Source organism: Pogoniulus pusillus, chromosome Z (genome assembly GCF_015220805.1).
Source record: "Pogoniulus pusillus isolate bPogPus1 chromosome Z, bPogPus1.pri, whole genome shotgun sequence".
NCBI classification, from domain to species: domain Eukaryota; kingdom Metazoa; phylum Chordata; class Aves; order Piciformes; family Lybiidae; genus Pogoniulus; species Pogoniulus pusillus.
Window position 1 is genome coordinate 106622343 of NC_087309.1, and position 18395 is coordinate 106640737.

Genomic DNA, 18395 nt, shown 5'->3' on the forward strand with positions numbered 1-18395 from the left:
GCGGCCGCCCGTCAGCCCCCCCACGCCGTGTGGAGCGGGAATCCACACCCCAGTGATTCGCGGCTCTACTGCCATCCCAGTGCGGCGCGGTCGAACCCCTTCCACCTTTGTTACCACCCCGCCGCTTCCTCGGGAGATCGAGGGGGCACGCGGCGCGGAGGTCGGAGCTCCGCGATATCGTCCGTGGGGCGCCCCGGTTTGGGGGTGTGTCTCTCCTGGAAGCCTGGGGCGAATGTGCCGAAGAGGGGGAGACTGGCGCAGCTGAGCGGCCATTTCCAAGGCGTCGTGGCGGTGGAGGGCGCTGGTTCGCGGCCCAGGGTGGGTCCGCGTTACGACCTTACTGCTTACCGCCCGACGGCACCGCTCAGTGCAGAGCTGAGAACTCTCGGGGTAGGAACGATAGGTAAAAGGAGGGCAGCGTGCGGCTGGCATTGAGGAGTGGCGGCTCTTCGGCGGGTGACGGCTAGGGCCCGGCAGCCCTTCGCAGAACAGGTGCGGCGGCTGCGAAGCAGTGACCGCCACCCTTTGGCCTTGTGTTCCGATGCCTCCCCAAGACCATCTTGTGGAGCGAACTTGAGCCTGGGTCGCTGCTGTGAGGGTATCTCTGGCGTCTTTGCCACCTGCTTGGCATGTGTATGCTGCTCCGATTCCTCCCCCTATTTGCAGAAATGGATTTCCAGAACTTAGTACTCCACTTTCCTGTCCTTTGCACGCTTTGAAATAGTTGCATTTAACACGTTTTGCAGTGAAGGATGTGGAGTGTCAGGTTTCTATTGAGTTACTCAGAAGTAGCAATGCCAGTTCTCTAAGATAATTCTTAGAGTGATCTTTCATTTATTTATTTTTTTTCTTACCAGCAGCAAATCTCATCCCTACCCATAGAAACTTGGCTGGAGGCTGTAATCCTCAGAAACGTATATTATGAACCTCATGAAAAAATGGCACGTTTAAGGAATTTTTTTACAGTTGGTGCAGTGACGTGAAAGTTACAAATAATTGAGTAATACCTGTAAGTTGATCAGGTATTCGGGCACTCTCCCTTCACAAACCTGGGCACATACACAGTTTGTATACCTTATTTTTTTTTCCTAACATAGCAGGGTAGGAGGCAAATGAAAATGCACGTAACCACATTGTTCAAAGCTCAGACACAAGTTTTGTTGACAACAGAAGACTTAAACTAGCATGAAGGAAGCGCACTTCTTCGTTCTTTTATTATTAATAGTTGTCCCAAGGTTGGTGGAGTTTTATTGAAACAGTATCCCCAAGCAGTAGCCCTGGTAGCCGCACTTAAGAGGTAAGAAAGCTGTTCTCTTTCCAGCAGGTTTTCCCTTTGACTTGTACAGTCAGCTTCTGTATTCTTTTCAGAGCTATCAAGACTTTCTGTTTTGCTTCCACCTCTGTCATAAGCTACCTGAATAAGGTTGCTAATACCATAGAACAGCAGCCAGCTGCCTTCAGCAAGTAATAAATATAAAGCTAAAATTGAGTATCTCAACTTCAGCTCTATGTGTGCCAGTGCTGTAATACATGTAAGGCACTCACCAGTAAAAGGAAGCACTGCTGATCTATAATTGCATGCCATACAGCTTCTCCTTGCAGAACTATGGCTTACACTACAGCATATGGAATATCTTAGAATTGAAGAGAAATGTTAGGAAGGAGTAACCCATAATATAATATAAGACTTGGTGGAAAAGACTTGCTGGAGAAGAACCAGCAAAAAATGATAACCTGGTAAACTTTTTTCCCATAAAATTAAACTCCTGATTGGGACCCTGTTATGTGGATTCAGAAATAATTGGCTCATTTACTTTTTGGAGTAAACACGTTTTTCGAGGCTGTTGATTGCATGGTGATCCTATGAGTGGTCTCAAATAGAGCACCCAGAGCTTTTAGTTACTACAGGCACCCAGCTGTTGAGCTGTAGTTAGTTAAAAAAATACCAGAAAACGTTGGTATATTTTCTGTTGAGTGCTAGTAATACAAAGAGATCACCATTCTGAGGAAATTATACTGATGTTTTCATAGCCAGTGGAAATTTTACACTGCATATGGGAGTATCTAAAATTTGCCAGTTAAGTGTAATCTTTATGAAGGTTTATAAACAACATGATAAAGTACTCCATCTACTCCAAGAACTGTACTGACAACAAGATAAATGGGAGTCTCTCCTGGATACTGCCACCTCGTGAGTGTTCTCTAAGTGGAAGATAAAGCAGGATAGCTATATAGAGGCTGAATTACTACAGGCTGGAAACAGAAACAGGAAAATACTAAGGCTCTCACTGTACCCATCAGGGATTTTGAAGTGAGGAGGTGCTGCAAGTGAAAATTGAAAAATTAATGTCACTTAAACTTTGCAGTACAGACTGAAACTCAGGGGAAGTGGATGGCCAAAGAGAGCTTAATCAAGTGATCAAGCAATAGAAAATCTTAAGAACTCTGCGGCTCATGAGTCAAGTCTCAGTTTCGATGACCAGTCCAATGCACTATGTGTACATGTACTGTGAATCACTAAGGAAGCTTCTGCAGTGGAATACCTTACTGCAGCATGAAAAGCATGCCATTTCCTTTCACTTGGAGATACTTGGCTTTCAGAAGAGCTGGAACAGCAATGCACAGCAAGCCAAATGTTCCATACTGCTGGCCAGTCAGTCTGGTCTCCATATAAAAATCGAAGCTGATGAGACTCTTTTTTGCTCTGGAGAAAGAAGTGCATAGCACAATCTAAAAGCATATTTTAAAGAGCCCATTAGCTCTTTAATTGGAAAGGGACTTTGAAAGGGTGTTGTACTTCGTTTTTGCTGTGAGTTTTGGAAAAGAAGGGAAAATATCTCAACTGTATTTTCTTTGCAATTAACTCTGAAAAGGTAGTTCCTATAGAAACAAGGATGATTATGCATTTACCTTCAACTGTTTCGTAAGTAAAGATTACAGTGCTTCTTCAAAACAAATTAATCTTCGAATCACTGATCATTTAGCAGAAAATGTATCAAAAATACTTCTTTGTTTAATTGTCTTGTAAACATTTCTTGCCACCACTGTGAAGTTTGTGTAGCCAGAATTCAAACTTTTTAAAAGTGTTTTTCATATTAGAGTACCTACAGTACATTTGTCCAGATTGATAAAAATGTTTAGCCATTGGACTTACTATGGTGTTTCATGTTTTCTTCACCTCAGTTTTTAGCATACTGTTTGACATCTAGGTAGAATGAAATCATAGGCAGAATCACAATTTGGACCTTGTCATTAAATGTTACTCTATTTACAAACAAAATACAGGAGGAAAAAAAATTAGCAGCCATATACACATATTAGCATATGGTCCTAAGTTTCCAAAACCACTTTTAGCACTATACTCAAAATTTAAATATTTTGAAAGTACAGTTTCCTCAGAATGGTGCTCTTATAAAGATATACAATTCCTCTCAAGAAATAATGTTTTCAAAAATTATTATTATATAATTATTTCTAACCTTGAAAGATAACTCAGGAAATAAGTTTGAAATCAAAACATTATGCATTTTACATTGTGACAATTCTTAATCAGCATGTAATACCTTCTTAGTCTGGCTGCTTTTACATGTACATCCTTTGTGCCATTTGGGAAATGAGCAGTCAGAATTCTAACAAAACCTTTAACAAGTGTTCCGTTGAGTTAAAGTTTTGACAGATCCAGCTCAATTCACCTGAAGCCTATGTTTTCAGTTTGTGTGTGGAGTGAAATCAGTGAACAGTGTTTAAATCCCATAAATCCAAAGGCAGGTGTCCTATACTTCTAGTCATGAACAGTGCGCCTGAAGGTGGGACTGTTACAATCCATGCCTGAGGTGGTTTCCCAAATGGCTTCTGGTTGGGAAAATGGCCTGTGCAGGAGGTACATGAATTGATGCATGAACAGAGCCTACATTTTTTGTGACGAGATAAGATATATTTTAGAATTTAATGGTATGAGACATGCTGTGTGAGAATCAACACAAGCATGTACCTATGAGTTTAAATCATGATGTTCACCAAAATAATACCATACTTAGTTCTCTGCATATCTTCTGTGCATTCTCCAGCAATTCCCCAGTGGAAATCCTTGAGTTTTTCCTAGCTGTACCATTTTTCAGTGTGGTAGGCAACCCCCTCATACCAACCATCACTTGGTAGGGAAAGAAGTTTCATGAAATGCATATATATTACTACTTCATATGTTCAGACCAAATAAATACTTTTTTCACCACAGGGGTGATTGTTTCACTATATGCTTTTAGTTACTTATGAAATGTCCCTGTTTTGCTAAGCAATATTGAGTAAACATCAGTCATGTCTTCAGAAACTACAAATTTGAAAAAAATAGTTTTTCAGTTCTTCAGAGAATAAAAACTGAGGGAGAAGCAGTTCCTCTTGAATACCAGTGGGGAGTTTAGCAAAATGAAACTAGTGCTCATTTACTAAATGTCCAATTCCCAGAAGCTAGAAAATATCTTTTGTTACTATTTTTTGTCAGAGCTGGAGACCACATGCATCTTTTTCTGCATGGAAATGATACATTTCCTTCTGTGCTTAATTACCCACCGTGTCTTATTTGTCCAGAAGCCAGACCATGACAGATGTAAAGTCTCAAAGCACTAAAGTTACATATCCCCATTCACTTGCTTAAACTATAGATTGTGGACTTAGAGGGGCATAACATACTGACATTTTATTTAGGACTTAACGTGAATGTTGGAGGTAGACTTTGAAGCACTGAACACAGTCACAATCACATGAAATCTAGCTGAAAGAAAACTAGTCATAATTTTGTTAAAATGGTGTTTTCTGAATCTTATTCACTGTTACTTTACTTCAGTTTCTGTGAAAAGTATGATGTCAGTAGCATTAAGAGTGTAATTTACCAATGCAGAACAGGTGAACCCAACCTGCACTTTAAAAATTACCATTTTCTCTCAGTAATTCCCAAAGGCCATCTACAGAACATTCATACTCTGCTAAGGGACAGGATAGAGCTATCACTGCTGTTTGTAAGCTGCCCTACATCACAGAATTTAGAGTTAGTTTTACTAAAGTTCGTATAGTTGTAGAAACAAGGACATCTAGGAAAAAAAATTACAAATGCTGTGATGAATTCACTTGCAATGATACCTGAAAATAACTTACATTCAACTGAGCATCCATTTTTTGGCAGTATTTCACTGAGTATTATTGAAGCTATTAATTTTAACAGAAGTCATGCATTCAGAATAATTTCTCTAACCGACAACCTTTTCTACTGTCATCAAGATTTTTCACACAGAGATGGAAATATTCCAAAAACCTAAGTGCATTACATAATAGTCCCATGTACAGCAACTGCAGACAACAGAAAGCCAAAAGCTTGTGTTACTTGCTAAACAAACTCAGAATCTGATGTTTTCTTCTCACTTTTTGAATGGGTAAAGACAGCAATATCACTTAAGCAGTAGGACTCCTATGCTAGTGAATAAAATAACTGGGGGGCTATCCTGTGGCCTAGATGGCAACTAAAATCATATGGACACACTTCTGCTATCAAACTGACAGCTTCCAGACAAGAGTGGCCACATGCAGACATTGTGTGGTCCCAGAAATTATCAGTTAGTTCATTGGTTAAACTAGGTTAAGTTCCCAGTCTCTCCTCCCTGTAGCTACAGCTGATCAAGTTCCAGTGATCGTATCCTTAGACTGTTTTATTTTATTGTTTTATACGCAGCCCTTCAACTTGTGTATACCTTACAAGTTGCATAGATAAAATTCTTGAAACCTACAGTTTAAATGTGTCGTGTGACTCTGTCGCTTGACTGTGAGGTACCAGATGGTGATAAAGAGAAAATAGGCTTTGTTGCAGTTCCGTAATTCAAAGCCAGATGGTGTTACTAAGGCTGATAAAGAGAAAACAATAATATATCGCTGCCCCACTCTGCCTCAGATTTCCAGCTATTGCTATGGAGCTGAAATTCCATCTGTTCAGACATTACTCATGCTCTACCATGCTGCTTTTTTGGACGCAAATTTCTGAAACTGCAACAGGTGCAAGCATTTGCAAACTTTTCCTAAGTTTCGAAGTATGTTAGAATAATATCTAAGGTACAATTTGAAATCCATTTCTGTCAGAAAATGGGAATGTTTGAATCTCTGCAACTTGATAACAATCTTGTATTTTATATAGGGAAGGAAATATTCAATAATAGCAGGAAAGTGAAACTAATCTAATAGGAAGCTAGTCACCTAGGAGAAATGAGAGATTCACATTTAATGTAATGAAATCTGAACTTTTATCAATATATATAAATAGGTTTTGGGGAAAAATAGCTATCCTGCTATTTCAGCATTGTCAGTTTATTAGGAAATTTTTCAGAGTTTACTGATTCTTTTTTTTTCTGTATGACAAAGTTTTCATCGGTCCTTAGTGGCTGCATCACCAAACAGATACAGTGGTTATAGGCATTAAGAAGAGGCTGAAATTGAGAGGGAATAATTCAGACAGAACAAACACTAACATGTTGTTCTTGTAGCATAAAGTATTTAATACTTCGAATGATATTAATTTCTACAAATAAATTTGTAACTCAAGAACATGTAAATAATTAACTACTTTCATGAACTGATTAGTATTGTTCACAAAAAAGATATTAACGCTGCTTTTTTTTTTTTCTGCAGATCTAGCTGTTAATACCTTAACTACCCCTCTCATCTTAATTTTCCCTTGGTTTTGGAGCTGTTAGAAGGGAAGAACTGGTGTCTGACTTGTTCAAGATCACAAGATGTTATGGCTTGAAAGTGACCTCTGGAGGTCTTTCAGCCCTTTCTCTCTGCTGCTTCTGTCTTGCTGCTTGCCTCTCTTGACCTTGCTTGGCAGTTGTTTTGACTACTGGTAAAGGTACAAAGTCGGGGGGTGGGGGGAGAGGAGGAAGGGAGGTAGAGACAGCAAGCCCTCTTCACCTTTGTGTCCAGTGAAGAAGAGCTGAAATATTGTACAAGGGAGTATTGTGTTGTTTCTTCAGCTGCAAATTTATGTAAATTTGCCTTGTATATGTTTATTACCTTTTATAGTAACTTTTATATTTAGCCCACTTTTGTAGATATAACTTTAATTTTGCTTCCAAGTTCTGAGTTTGTTTGGTAATTTATTCCGGGAGTAAATTTCAATTAGTTGGGTTCCAAGTCCAAACCACAACAACCATATAATCTAGCGCAGGATGCAGTGTTCCAGGTGTTTTGCAGTCCTGTACATTCCAGGAGCTATGCTGAAGTTCACCCGCCCTTGAATGTTTTAGGAACACACTGTGAAGCAAGAGCTGAACCACTTTCAATGTTCTTCGCAGGAGGGTTGTGCCAAGAAGTGTCTTGGTGTCTGGTTTCAACCTTGGCACCACCAGCAGAGAAGCTGGTTAGCTTGTATCAGCTGGGCACTCTAGTGTGCTTTGCAACACTCTAAGAATAAAGGCACTTAGCAAATTCTTCAGTCTAAAAGTCTGAGTAAGGACAAACCTCTTCATCTTTTTTTTTTTTTTCTTTTCTTTTTCTTTTTTTTTTTTTTTTACCTGTAAAGGCTAAATACAAGTTGGGTCATACACCTGAAACTTCTCAGAGATGAGATCAAAAAATTATCCCCTATTTTGAGTTTTGTTGCGTGGAAGAATCTGTAACAGTGATGATCCATTTAGTGGCGATTGGCACTGAAATGCCACACCTAAGTTGTGGTTCTGTTTTGCATAGAGTTTCTGACGTTCTGGATAAAAGCTGCTTCCTGACTTTGCATCAGGTAAGTTGTTTATGAACATGTGAGAATAAACTACATTTGTTGTGCTCAGCTGATCTTAAATATTTCTACACCCATGCAAACGCACAAAGGAACTTGAGCACTTGGAATGGCCATATTTTAAGGGGATAATGGATCTGGTGAGACATAGCCACATACCATCTTACACAAGAGTTTCTTATCATAGTTGCCAAAGCAATTTCAGTTGAACCTTGCAGCTATGTACAGCATTTTTTAAACCAACATTACTTTAAAATTCTCTAACAAATAACTGTCTTTCATATATGTTGACAATCTCATTAATCACTCTGGATTTATTAGAAAAATGGCAGAGTAATCAGAAAAAAATAAAGGCATTGGAGCTACATTCAGGTAATTTCTCTGTGGGGATGTCGTAACTTTGTGAAATTCATGAAGGCATATGAGTCAATCAAATAATTTAGTTGTACCTATTCTTCCATTGGTCTTCTCATCCTTACTGTATGTAGGATTTCTAAAAGTCTTGTATTTTCAGGAAAGGTTACTGACTTGGGAGTCCTTCAGTGTTTTCACTAAGCACTAAGGAATATTCCTTCCAGATATACTTACTGTTTTAAAAAAGACCAAATCAAGTACTTAAAAGGAACGAAGACCATATCATAGAATCATCCAGGTTGGAAGAGGCTTCCAACATCATCCAGTTCAACCTAGCACACAGCCCTGTCCAATCCAAGTAGAGTATTTAAAGCTTAAAATGCATGCAGGTTTCTTTAGTATCACACTGGTTGTGGGTAATAACACTGCCAACAAGATGGAGATGATAGAGGTATGGACCACATATAACCTTTCCTGTTAGAGGAAAATGTATTATGCCAAGCCTGACAGCCTAGCATGCAGATACGTATATACTAGGTGGATCCCTCCAGCAGCTGGACTCAAACCATCAGTCTACCCAATAGCTGCCACTGATTCCAATCTCCAGTTGCTAGCACCTGGACACAGGGACTCCAAGACTACAGCCCTTTTCCAGCAGCTGTTGCAGGCTGCTGTGTACGTGTGCATATACTGGCATACATATAGTGCTGGCCAGGACTCCCCTGGTCCCACAGCCAGCCCCATTATGTGCTCTTGCTTTCTGGGGACATGCAGATCCTCTCACCCCTGTAGCTAGCTCTTGGGGACCCACTCACCCCTACCCTGTTTAGCCATCTTGTCACCTTACTGACTTGTCCACCTTCAGCCTTGCTAGTGACCACACACTGGCACACCCACACTGCTCTGATTGCTACTGTTAACAAGTGCATGGGGAGCCCTGATTCTTTGGTTTGTATTGATGGGCTTGTGATGGGCTGGTGGGTCCTGTGAGGAGCTTACGAGGAATCAGGCCATGTCAATACTTGGGCTTCTTCAATGTTGCTCTGCACTCCTGAGGAATGTACAGGTAGTCTTTCTTCATGTCATCTAGCACCTTCATTTCATGTCTGTGGTGCCTTTCCTCTTGTCAGCAAAGCACAGGTACAAGGCATAACAGCAGAGCACTGCAGGTGGTCAGTGCATTTTGAGTGGCCCAGAGGAAGCAGTAAGGGAGAAAAATGTATGTACTGGGTTATAATGGCTAGCAGTCCATGAAATCTGGGTGGAATCTAACCTACCAAAAGTAAGCTCCCGCTCTCTTCTGTGGTCTGAGATTATCTGGGCAATTCCTGGGTGAAGAAATGCACCCATCTGTGTCCAGACCCTGAAACTTCACAGCTTCTCTTGCCCAAATGACTTTTAATTTTTTTTTCAAACTCTGAGTTTCATGATTGTGAGATACTCAAGTACTAACTAACCTTACAAAAGTTGCCTCTATGAGATGTTGACAGAAAGTTAATCCCTGTTAGAATGTTCTTCACAGGCCACATGGAGCAGAGAAAAGAAAAAATGTCTTCCCAGACTTGACACCAGGTTTTAGATATGTCTTGCATTCTGCCTTGAAACAGGACTCTCAACATAAACTCCACTAACCAGGGCTCAGGAAGAACGAGAAATTGAAATTAAGATATGTAAAGTGTTTAAAAAAGAAGATCTAAATTTTATTTCCAAGACACTGATGTGCTGTAATGTGAGGAGGGATAGTATGGGCTCTTGCACAGCCTGCTGTAAGTGACATAGTTGCCAGCAAGAAAGTAAGCTCTCTTTTTCCTTGAAGAAGTAAAATTCCATGTTCTGACCTCCTGGATGCCAGACCTCAGGCCAACAATTATTTGGCTGAGAGCCAACTGTATTGAAGAGGTTAATCTAGCTCCTCTTGGACCTAGGGAATTAAAAGACACATACGTTGTCAGAGTGTGATTTTCAAAGCAGTAGCTGTTGTATCCTTCTGAAGGGTCTGGAAACTAAGAGTAATTTTGAGGGAAATGGCCAAGTGGAGAAGAGATGGGTCAGCATACATGAATGACTAATTACAGAAGCATGCAAAGCCAAATGTATCACAAAATTTTCTTCTTTACCTTGGCATATACATTTATTACAATTGCATCTTCATTGTTAAGGCTTTTCCTTCCGTATGTTTCAGATATGAACTTGAAAAAAGCTTTGTGAAGTCTTAAACTTAATGCACAACTGCTAAAGCAGAACAGGGTCTTTTGCAGTGAATGTTGTTATTTGTCCATGAAGAAAATATTTCAGTCACTTAAAGTGCTGTAAAAAATCAAAGAGATCTAAAGCCAGCTAACAGTGCAGGTAACTGAAAAATCACTGAGATGGTTTTATATATATATATATATATATATATATATATATATATATACATATATATATATATATATTTATGTATATATCCTGGAACAAACCCTGAGCAAGACTACCTGAAGGGGCATTGTAGCCATGTGGAGGGTGGCCTCTTCTCCCAGGTAACCAGCAATAGAACAAGGGGACACAGTCTCAAGTTGTGCCAGGGTAGATATAGGCTGGATATTAGGAAGAAGTTCTTCACAGAGAGAGTGATTTCCCATTGGAATGGGCTGCCCAGGGAGGTGGTGGAGGCACCATCCCTGGAGATGTTCAAGAAAAGACTGGATGAGGCACTTAGTGCCATGGTCTAGTTAATTGGATAGGGCGGGGTGATAGGTTGGACTGGATGATCTTGGAGGTCTCTTCCAACCTGGTTGATTCTATGATTCTATGATTCAAGCCTGTAAATGTTCAAAGCCAGGCTATATGGGACCTTGAGCAATCTGGTCTAGTAGAAATTGGAACTAGATGATCTTTAAGGTCCCTTTCAACCCAAACCATTCTATTATTCTAGCTCTTGTTTTAAACTGGAGCAGTACTAAGAAGAGTAGTCTCACAGCAGTTTCTTCTGTCCATTAAAACTGTGGCACAGCATGTGCACTGTGTCCGTGCCAACCATTTAAAAAGATAGTTCTTTCCAGGCCAGATTTTGAGTTTACCAAAGGAGTTTACTTTTCCAGGCTTCCTGTCCTCCATATGCTTTTAAAAAGCCTGTCCCCAGGTGATACTAGTGTTCCAGGACCAAGCCAAACAAGTGCACTGTGCAGCTCCTGGCTCACAGCCACACAACCTATGTGGCATGAGACAGCTGTCTCTAGTGTGCACTTATACCTGATCAGTCTCCTTTCCAGCAGTGGTGACAGCTGCCTGGCTGTGGGATAAGAACAGAAACCAAAACCCAAACCAAGCCAGACCTGATTCTTCATCCAGCAAGAGTTATTGTTGCTGTGTTAAGACTTGTGGCTTAAAGTGTCATTTTGGAATCCAGAAGTTCTTCCCACCTGATGCTTTGACAAGGACTTCATGTTTTGTGACCATGAACTTGGACAGGCTTGAGAGCTGGGCAAGGAGAAATTTAATAAAATTCAGCAAGGCCAAGTGTAGAGTCTTGCACCTGGCAAAGAACAACCCCAGAGATCAGTATAGGTTGGGGACTGACCTGTTGGAGAGCAGTGAAGGGGAAAAGGATCTGGGGGTCCTAGTGGATGGAAGGTTGACCATGACACAGCAATGTGCTCTTGTGGCCAAGAAGGCCAGTGCCATTCTGGGGTCTATTAGAAAGGCTAGGGTTAGAAGGTCAAGAGAAGTTCTTCCCCCCCCTCTACTCTGCCCTAATGAGGCTGCATCTGGAGTACAGTGTCCAGTTCTTGGCCAGTCAGTTCTAGAGGGACCTCAGGGAACTGCTTGAAAGAGTCCAGCTCAGAGGCACAAAATGGTGTCTCTCCTTACAAGCAGAGACTGAGGGAGCTGAGGCTCTTTAGCTTAGAGGGGAGGAGACTAAAGGGTGACCTCATTAATGTTTATAAATGTGTGAAGAGTGAGTGCCAAGAGGATGGAGTCAGACTTTGCTTGGTGATGCCAGTGGCAAGGCAATGTGGGTGGATGCCAAGGCATAGGAAGTTCTATGGAAACATGAGAATTTTTTTTTTGCTGCGAAGGTCACAGAGCACTGGAACAGGCTGCCCAGGGGGTTGTGGGGCCTTCTCTGGAGATATTCAGAACCTAGAATGATAGAATCAGTCAGGGTTGGAAGGGAACACAAGGATCATCTAGTTCCAACCCCCATGCCATGAGCAGGGACACCCTACCCTAGATCAGGCTGGCCAAAGCCTCATCCAGCCTGGCCTTAAACATCTTCAGGCATGAGGCCTCAACTGCCTCCCTGGGCAACCCATTCCAGGCTCTCACCACTCTCATGCTGAAGAACTTCCTCCTCACATCCAGTATGAATCTACCTACCTTCAGCTTCACTCCGTTCCCCCTTGTCCTGTCACTCCCTGTTAGCCTAAAAAGTCCTTCCTCATCTTTTTTGTATGCCCTCTTCAGATAGTGGAAGGCTACAATAAGGTCACCTGGGAGCCTCCTCTTCTCCAAACTGAACAGCCCCAACTCTTTCAGTCTATCCTCATAGGAGAGGTGCTCCAGCCCTCTGATCATCCTCATGGCCCTTCTCTGGCCACACTCCAGCATCGTCACATCCCTTTTGTCCCAGGGGCTCCAGAACTGGATGCAGTACTCCAGGTGAGGTCTCAGCAGAGTAGAGTAGAGGGGGAGAATCACCTCCCTCCACCTGGCCACACTTCTGATGCAGCCCAGGATCTGGTTGGCCCTCTGGGCTGCATGTGCACACTGCTGGCTCATGTTGAGCTTCTTGTCCACCTGCCTGGTCGTGTTTCTGTGTGATCTGGTGTAGGTGATCCTGCTCTTGGATTAGATGGTGTTTTGGGGTCCCTTCCAGCCCCTAACATTCTGTGATAGCACAAGAGTTCTCATAAGAATACCAGGTTTTGTAGACTGCTGTCTTTTGAATTCCTGTCTGTGCAGCAATAAGACTGTCATCAAGAGAAATACACAAATATTTAATATCTGAGACATGCCCTTTCTCAAAGCTCAATCCTCCATGTGAATGCCAAAATTTCTCTGTTTTCTCCAGAGGATGGTTCTCAACCTAGTTTAGAACACGCATAAAGGCACCTGAGATGGTGTCAGTCACTGCCCTCTTCTCTAAATTGACATTTCTTGTAGTGGGCTTAACCACATGAACTCAAACATAGTTTTTCTGTTGAAGGCTGACCACCTCCAATTTCTTGCTCCTTGTTATGGAAGGCCAATAGGCCTAAAACGTGTCCTGGCTTGCTCCAGAAGTCTTCATCAGTGGCTAATAAGACACCAGCAGAATTCCCTTCAAATGTTTGGGTACTATCTGGGAAGTATAATTTAGCTCCCAGAATCCAAAGATACAATTTCAGTAAACACTGAAAGCCTCTCTGTAACTAATTCTGCTGGATCACTGTGCAGTCACAGTTTCTTTAACCCTCCTTTGTTCCCTAAATTCAGTAGTTGCAACAGGCAGTTTGGGAGGGAACTCATCTTCACAAGTTGCTCATGATACAAATAAGCATGGGAGTATATCCAGAAAGAGAAGCATGCCCTACCTTTCCTGTGGGTATGAAGATATGGATCTTGCTTTTCAGAAGAGTGGAGGGTCCATCACTGTAGATCATTTCTGATTCTCCAGCTGATTTTGAGTGAATGACTACAGCTAAGGCATAGGTTCAAGTAGCATTCAGTAAGGAATCACATTCCTTACTGAATGCTACTTGAACTTATGTTTTATCTTGTCTGGATTCAGTCTTCAGCATAACTTGGAAGAATACACCATACAGGGGAGGGATGGGCTTTAGTGGGCTGAAAATTCTTTGGATTTCTCAGAGAGGCTTGACAGATCCTTGGAAAATGTCTGAGGAGATGAGAGAAAAGCAGAGGCATTTGCTGACATAGAATGAAGACTTCCGTCGCTCCAAGCATTAGCAAGACAGCCTTAAAAAATCAAAGAGCAGCACTTGAAGTTAAATGTGCAATGACAAATTTTCCATCTGTCATCTCTGACCAAAGTCAATTAATTCTTTGTGTTGAATACAACGTATTTTTCAGCTGCAGCAGGTCAGTGTCAAAAGCAAAACCTTGTCTGTTTCATATTCAAGGACAACGTTAGCCAAATGAAGCTTTGCTTTGTATTTAAAATCTTCAGAACAGAGCATCTGGGCATACAGCTATGTTCAGGTATTTAAACGAGTATGCATTTTTATTAGTGTCTTTCTAATATTCTTCTATGATGTTCAGAGGGGTAACCTGTGACCTTCTGAATCACAGAAACACCAACCCTGTGGAGTATCCTAGAAAGTATTACAAGTTAATTTTATATAGAAATGTTCTTTTAAAATCTTTCCTAATCGTTTGCATCAATAAAAAAAAAAAAAAAAAAAAAAGGAAGAGAGAAGTGCTAGGGTTAAGGTGGTAGTGTCTTTACAAATTAAGAATTGGCTAGAGAGAGGGTTGAAATAACAGTTCACCTTATCTGTGTGCTCCTGCTGCGGGCCTTGTCTGGGGTCTCACTGTAAGTCTCTAGGGGGCTGTCTGAAGGTGACAGCCACTGAAGACAGACTGAACTCCTGAACTTTTAGAACAGAGTACAGGCTCACTACTGAATATTAGCTTCTCCACCCAGAGAACTGAAGAACCTAAATTAAGTGTACGTACCATGTGTGATGCAAGGGGTTACGTGTATAGGGGGATACATGTACTATAGAATCATAGAATCATAGAATCAACCAGGTTGGAAGAGACCTCCCAAATCATCCAGTCCAACCTAGCACCCTGCCCTATCCAATCAACTAGACCACGGCACTAAGTGCCTCATCCAGGCTTTTCTTGAAGACCCCCAGGGACGGTGCCTCCACCACCTCCCTGGGCAGCCCATTCCAATGGCAAATCACTCTGTCTGTGAAGAACTTCTTCCTAATATCCAGCCTATACCTACCTTGGCACAACTTGAGACTGTGTCCCCTTGTTCTATACCTATCTGAAAGACTGTAAATCGTGAGTACCTCAGCCAGTGGGGAAAGGGGTAGGGAAAATGTATGAGGGAATTTAGGATGAAAGGGAAGCTGCACCTTCCAGCAGTTTGAGAGACCCCGCAGGGATCTGTCCTTTGGACTCTCCCTTTATTTGAGTGAAGTTTTACAGGACTCTGTCTCTGTTGTGAACAAACTTCTAGATCAGACTAATTTTGGGTAGGGAAGGGAAGGTGAAGAAAGGGAAGGGAAGGTGAGGTGAAGAAAGGGAAGGGAAGGTGAGGGAAGGTAAAGGAAGGGGAAGGGAGGTGAGGGGAGGAAAAAGGATAAAAGATAAACCAAAATGAAGAAAAGGAAAATAAAGAAAAGAAAAAGATAAAATAAAAAAAGAGAGAAAAAAAAGTAAAGAAAATTAAAAGAAATTATAAAAAAAGGAAAGAGAAGGGAGGGAAAGGGAAAGGGAAAAAGAGAGAGGAAAGGGAAGGTGTCCTGGTAGGGCATGAATCTTTAAATCCTGCCGGGCAGGTTTAACCGTGGTTCTCCTCCTTTTGTTGTTCTGGGGTCCGGGAGTGAATAGATGGGCAAACAATAAGGGTTTTGCCGCAGCAAAGACTTGAGGGCTAGGGGCTTAGCACCTCATGTCAGTTGTTTGTGCTGCCCTCAACGTCCCTGCGTAGTCAAAGGAGGAAGGAAGCTTTGAATTCATTGGCCTTTGTCTGCACGGAGCATCTCCTCGTTTGCAACTCGTTAACAGGCGGCCACGTGTTTGCAGCTCACACTGGTGGCTTAGCAGCATCTCCTTCCTCCTCTGCCTGAAATGTTTGTGCTTTACCCCGGGACCAACGTGAGTTTGAAAGCGTCTTTCATACAGGAGGCTTAGTCAGGGACCAAAGGCATCATGAGTAAATGCTGGAGTGAATGCCAGTCTCCGCAGGCATTAGTTAGATTTGTTTTTTCCTGTTCTTGCATTATTGTTTTCCAAGTTCTGGTTGATGAAACTGTTAAATTCTATGCAATTGCTTCTTGTCGACCGAAAATCTAAAGAACCTCACGGATTTTTTCCTATTTTAAAATATTAATAATAAAATTAACAGTCATACAGCAATTAATAGTCATAATTCATAACATTATTAATTTAGGAAAGGAAAGGAAAAAGGAAAGGAAAGGAAAAAGGAAAGGAAAGGAAAAAGGAAAGGAAAAAGGAAAGGAAAAAGGAAAGGAAAAAGGAAAGGAAAAAGGAAAGGAAAAAGGAAAGGAAAAAGGAAAGGAAAAAGGAAAGGAAAGGAAAAAGGAAAGGAAAGGAAAAAGGAAAGGAAAAAGGAAAGGAAAAAGGAAAGGAAAAAGGAAAGGAAAAAGGAAAGGAAAAAGGAAAGGAAAAAGGAAAGGAAAAAGGAAAGGAAAAAGGAAAGGAAAAAGGAAAGGAAAAAGGAAAGGAAAAAGGAAAGGAAAAAGGAAAGGAAAAAGGAAAGGAAAGGAAAGGAAAGGAAAGGAAAGGAAAGGAAAGGAAAGGAAAGGAAAGGAAAGGAAAGGAAAGGAAAGGAAAGGAAAGGAAAGGAAAGGAAAGGAAAGGAAAGGAAAGGAAAGGAAAGGGAAAGGGAAAGAATATAGGGAAGAAGAATGAAAACTTTTTTAAAAAAATAAAAAGAAAGGGGAAAAAAGCAAATAGAAGAAAAAAAGAATGGCAGCCTACATAGGAAGATGAGCACAACAAAAGAATCCTGATAAATCTGCAGCTTGCTTATCTCACATGAAAAGTCTTGATAGTCAAGAGCATGGGCTAGATGCTGATGGTAATACAGAAGATCAGAAAAACCACCTTGATAGTTGCAGTTACAAAGACAAAAAGTTAAGATAAAGAGAAAATATTTTATATCCACTTGTGACTATTAGAACAGTGGTGTCTGATCCAAACCAGATCAGTATCTGGTGCATTGCATGATAGAATTTTAGTCTGTTTTCACTGACTTTTAAAATGTACTTTCAGTGGCAATTCTAATTCAACAATGTATGTCCTCTAAATGCGCTCCATAGCATTTCCCTCCCACACCATATGTGAGCTACATTTTTATAACTAGAACAAAGAGGAAAATAATGGAGCTTTGCTGCTGTTAGTGAATGGAAATTTTCAGGGTTGCTGGGTAGTGCTGTGTTAGTAGTGGGAAATCAGGTTTTCCCACAGGGGCAGAAATATTCTAACTGACAACTCTGGCTTAAGGATCACTGAGGAAGAAAGCATGCTGCATGTTAGAGAACAACCCCAGTTATTACTGGGACACATGCTTTTCAGGGGGTATGTAATTCCCATTGGGTTACATGAGTATTTCACAAGCACTAGGTTAGATGTAGCCTTCTTCTCCCTTACTAAAATAAAGAGCTAGAGGAAGGAGAAAGCACCAGAACTGCAACATTTTTCATTAACTAACCAAAACCAAACTGTTGATAAGCCTGGAAGATTAACGAGAGTGTGACAGTAGAAAGTGTCTTCCTTTCCTTTTGAATAAGTGACCACTTGCAGACAACTGATCACAAAAATAAAAACCACGGAACTGAAGTTGTCACAATTTTCCACCACACAATCTCATTAAGAGACATAAAAGGCTGAGGGAGCTGGGGTTGTTTAGCCTGGTGAAGAGGAGGCTCAGGTCTGACCTCATTGCTGTCTAAAACTACTTGAAGGGAGGCTGTAGCCAGGTGGAGGTTGGTCTCTTCTGCCAGGCAACCAGCAACAGAACAAGGGGACACAGTCTCAAGTTGTGGCAGGGGAGGTCTAGGCTGGATGTTAGGAGGAAGTTGTTGGCAGAGAGAGTGATTTGCCAATGGAATGGGCTGCCCAGGGAGGTAGTGGAGTCACTGTCCCTGGAGGTGTTCAGGGAAAGCCTGGATGAGGCACTTAGTGCCATGGTCTAGTTGATTGGACAGTGCTGAGTGCTAGGTTGGACTGGATGATCTTGGAGGTCTCTTCCAACCTGTTTGATTCTGTGATTTTTTTCTATGAAAACTTGGCAGAAAATCACATTTTCTTAAGCTGGAAATGTTTTGATTCATGGTGTAAGAATTTAGGAACTGAAGACAGATAAGTTGGTATTTTACAGCTTCCATTCAGATTCTTACACAGCTATTAATTAATTCTTACAAAATTAGGAATATTAGAAAATAGTAAAATTATCAGAAACCTACTGTCTACAATCTTCAGGCAAAGTGTTCATTAAACTTTGTTAAGAGTTTTGCCTGAGGAAAGCTGTAAAACCTGGCCTTTATAAAAAGCAGGCTGTTTTAATTTTCAGAGATAGAGACGTATC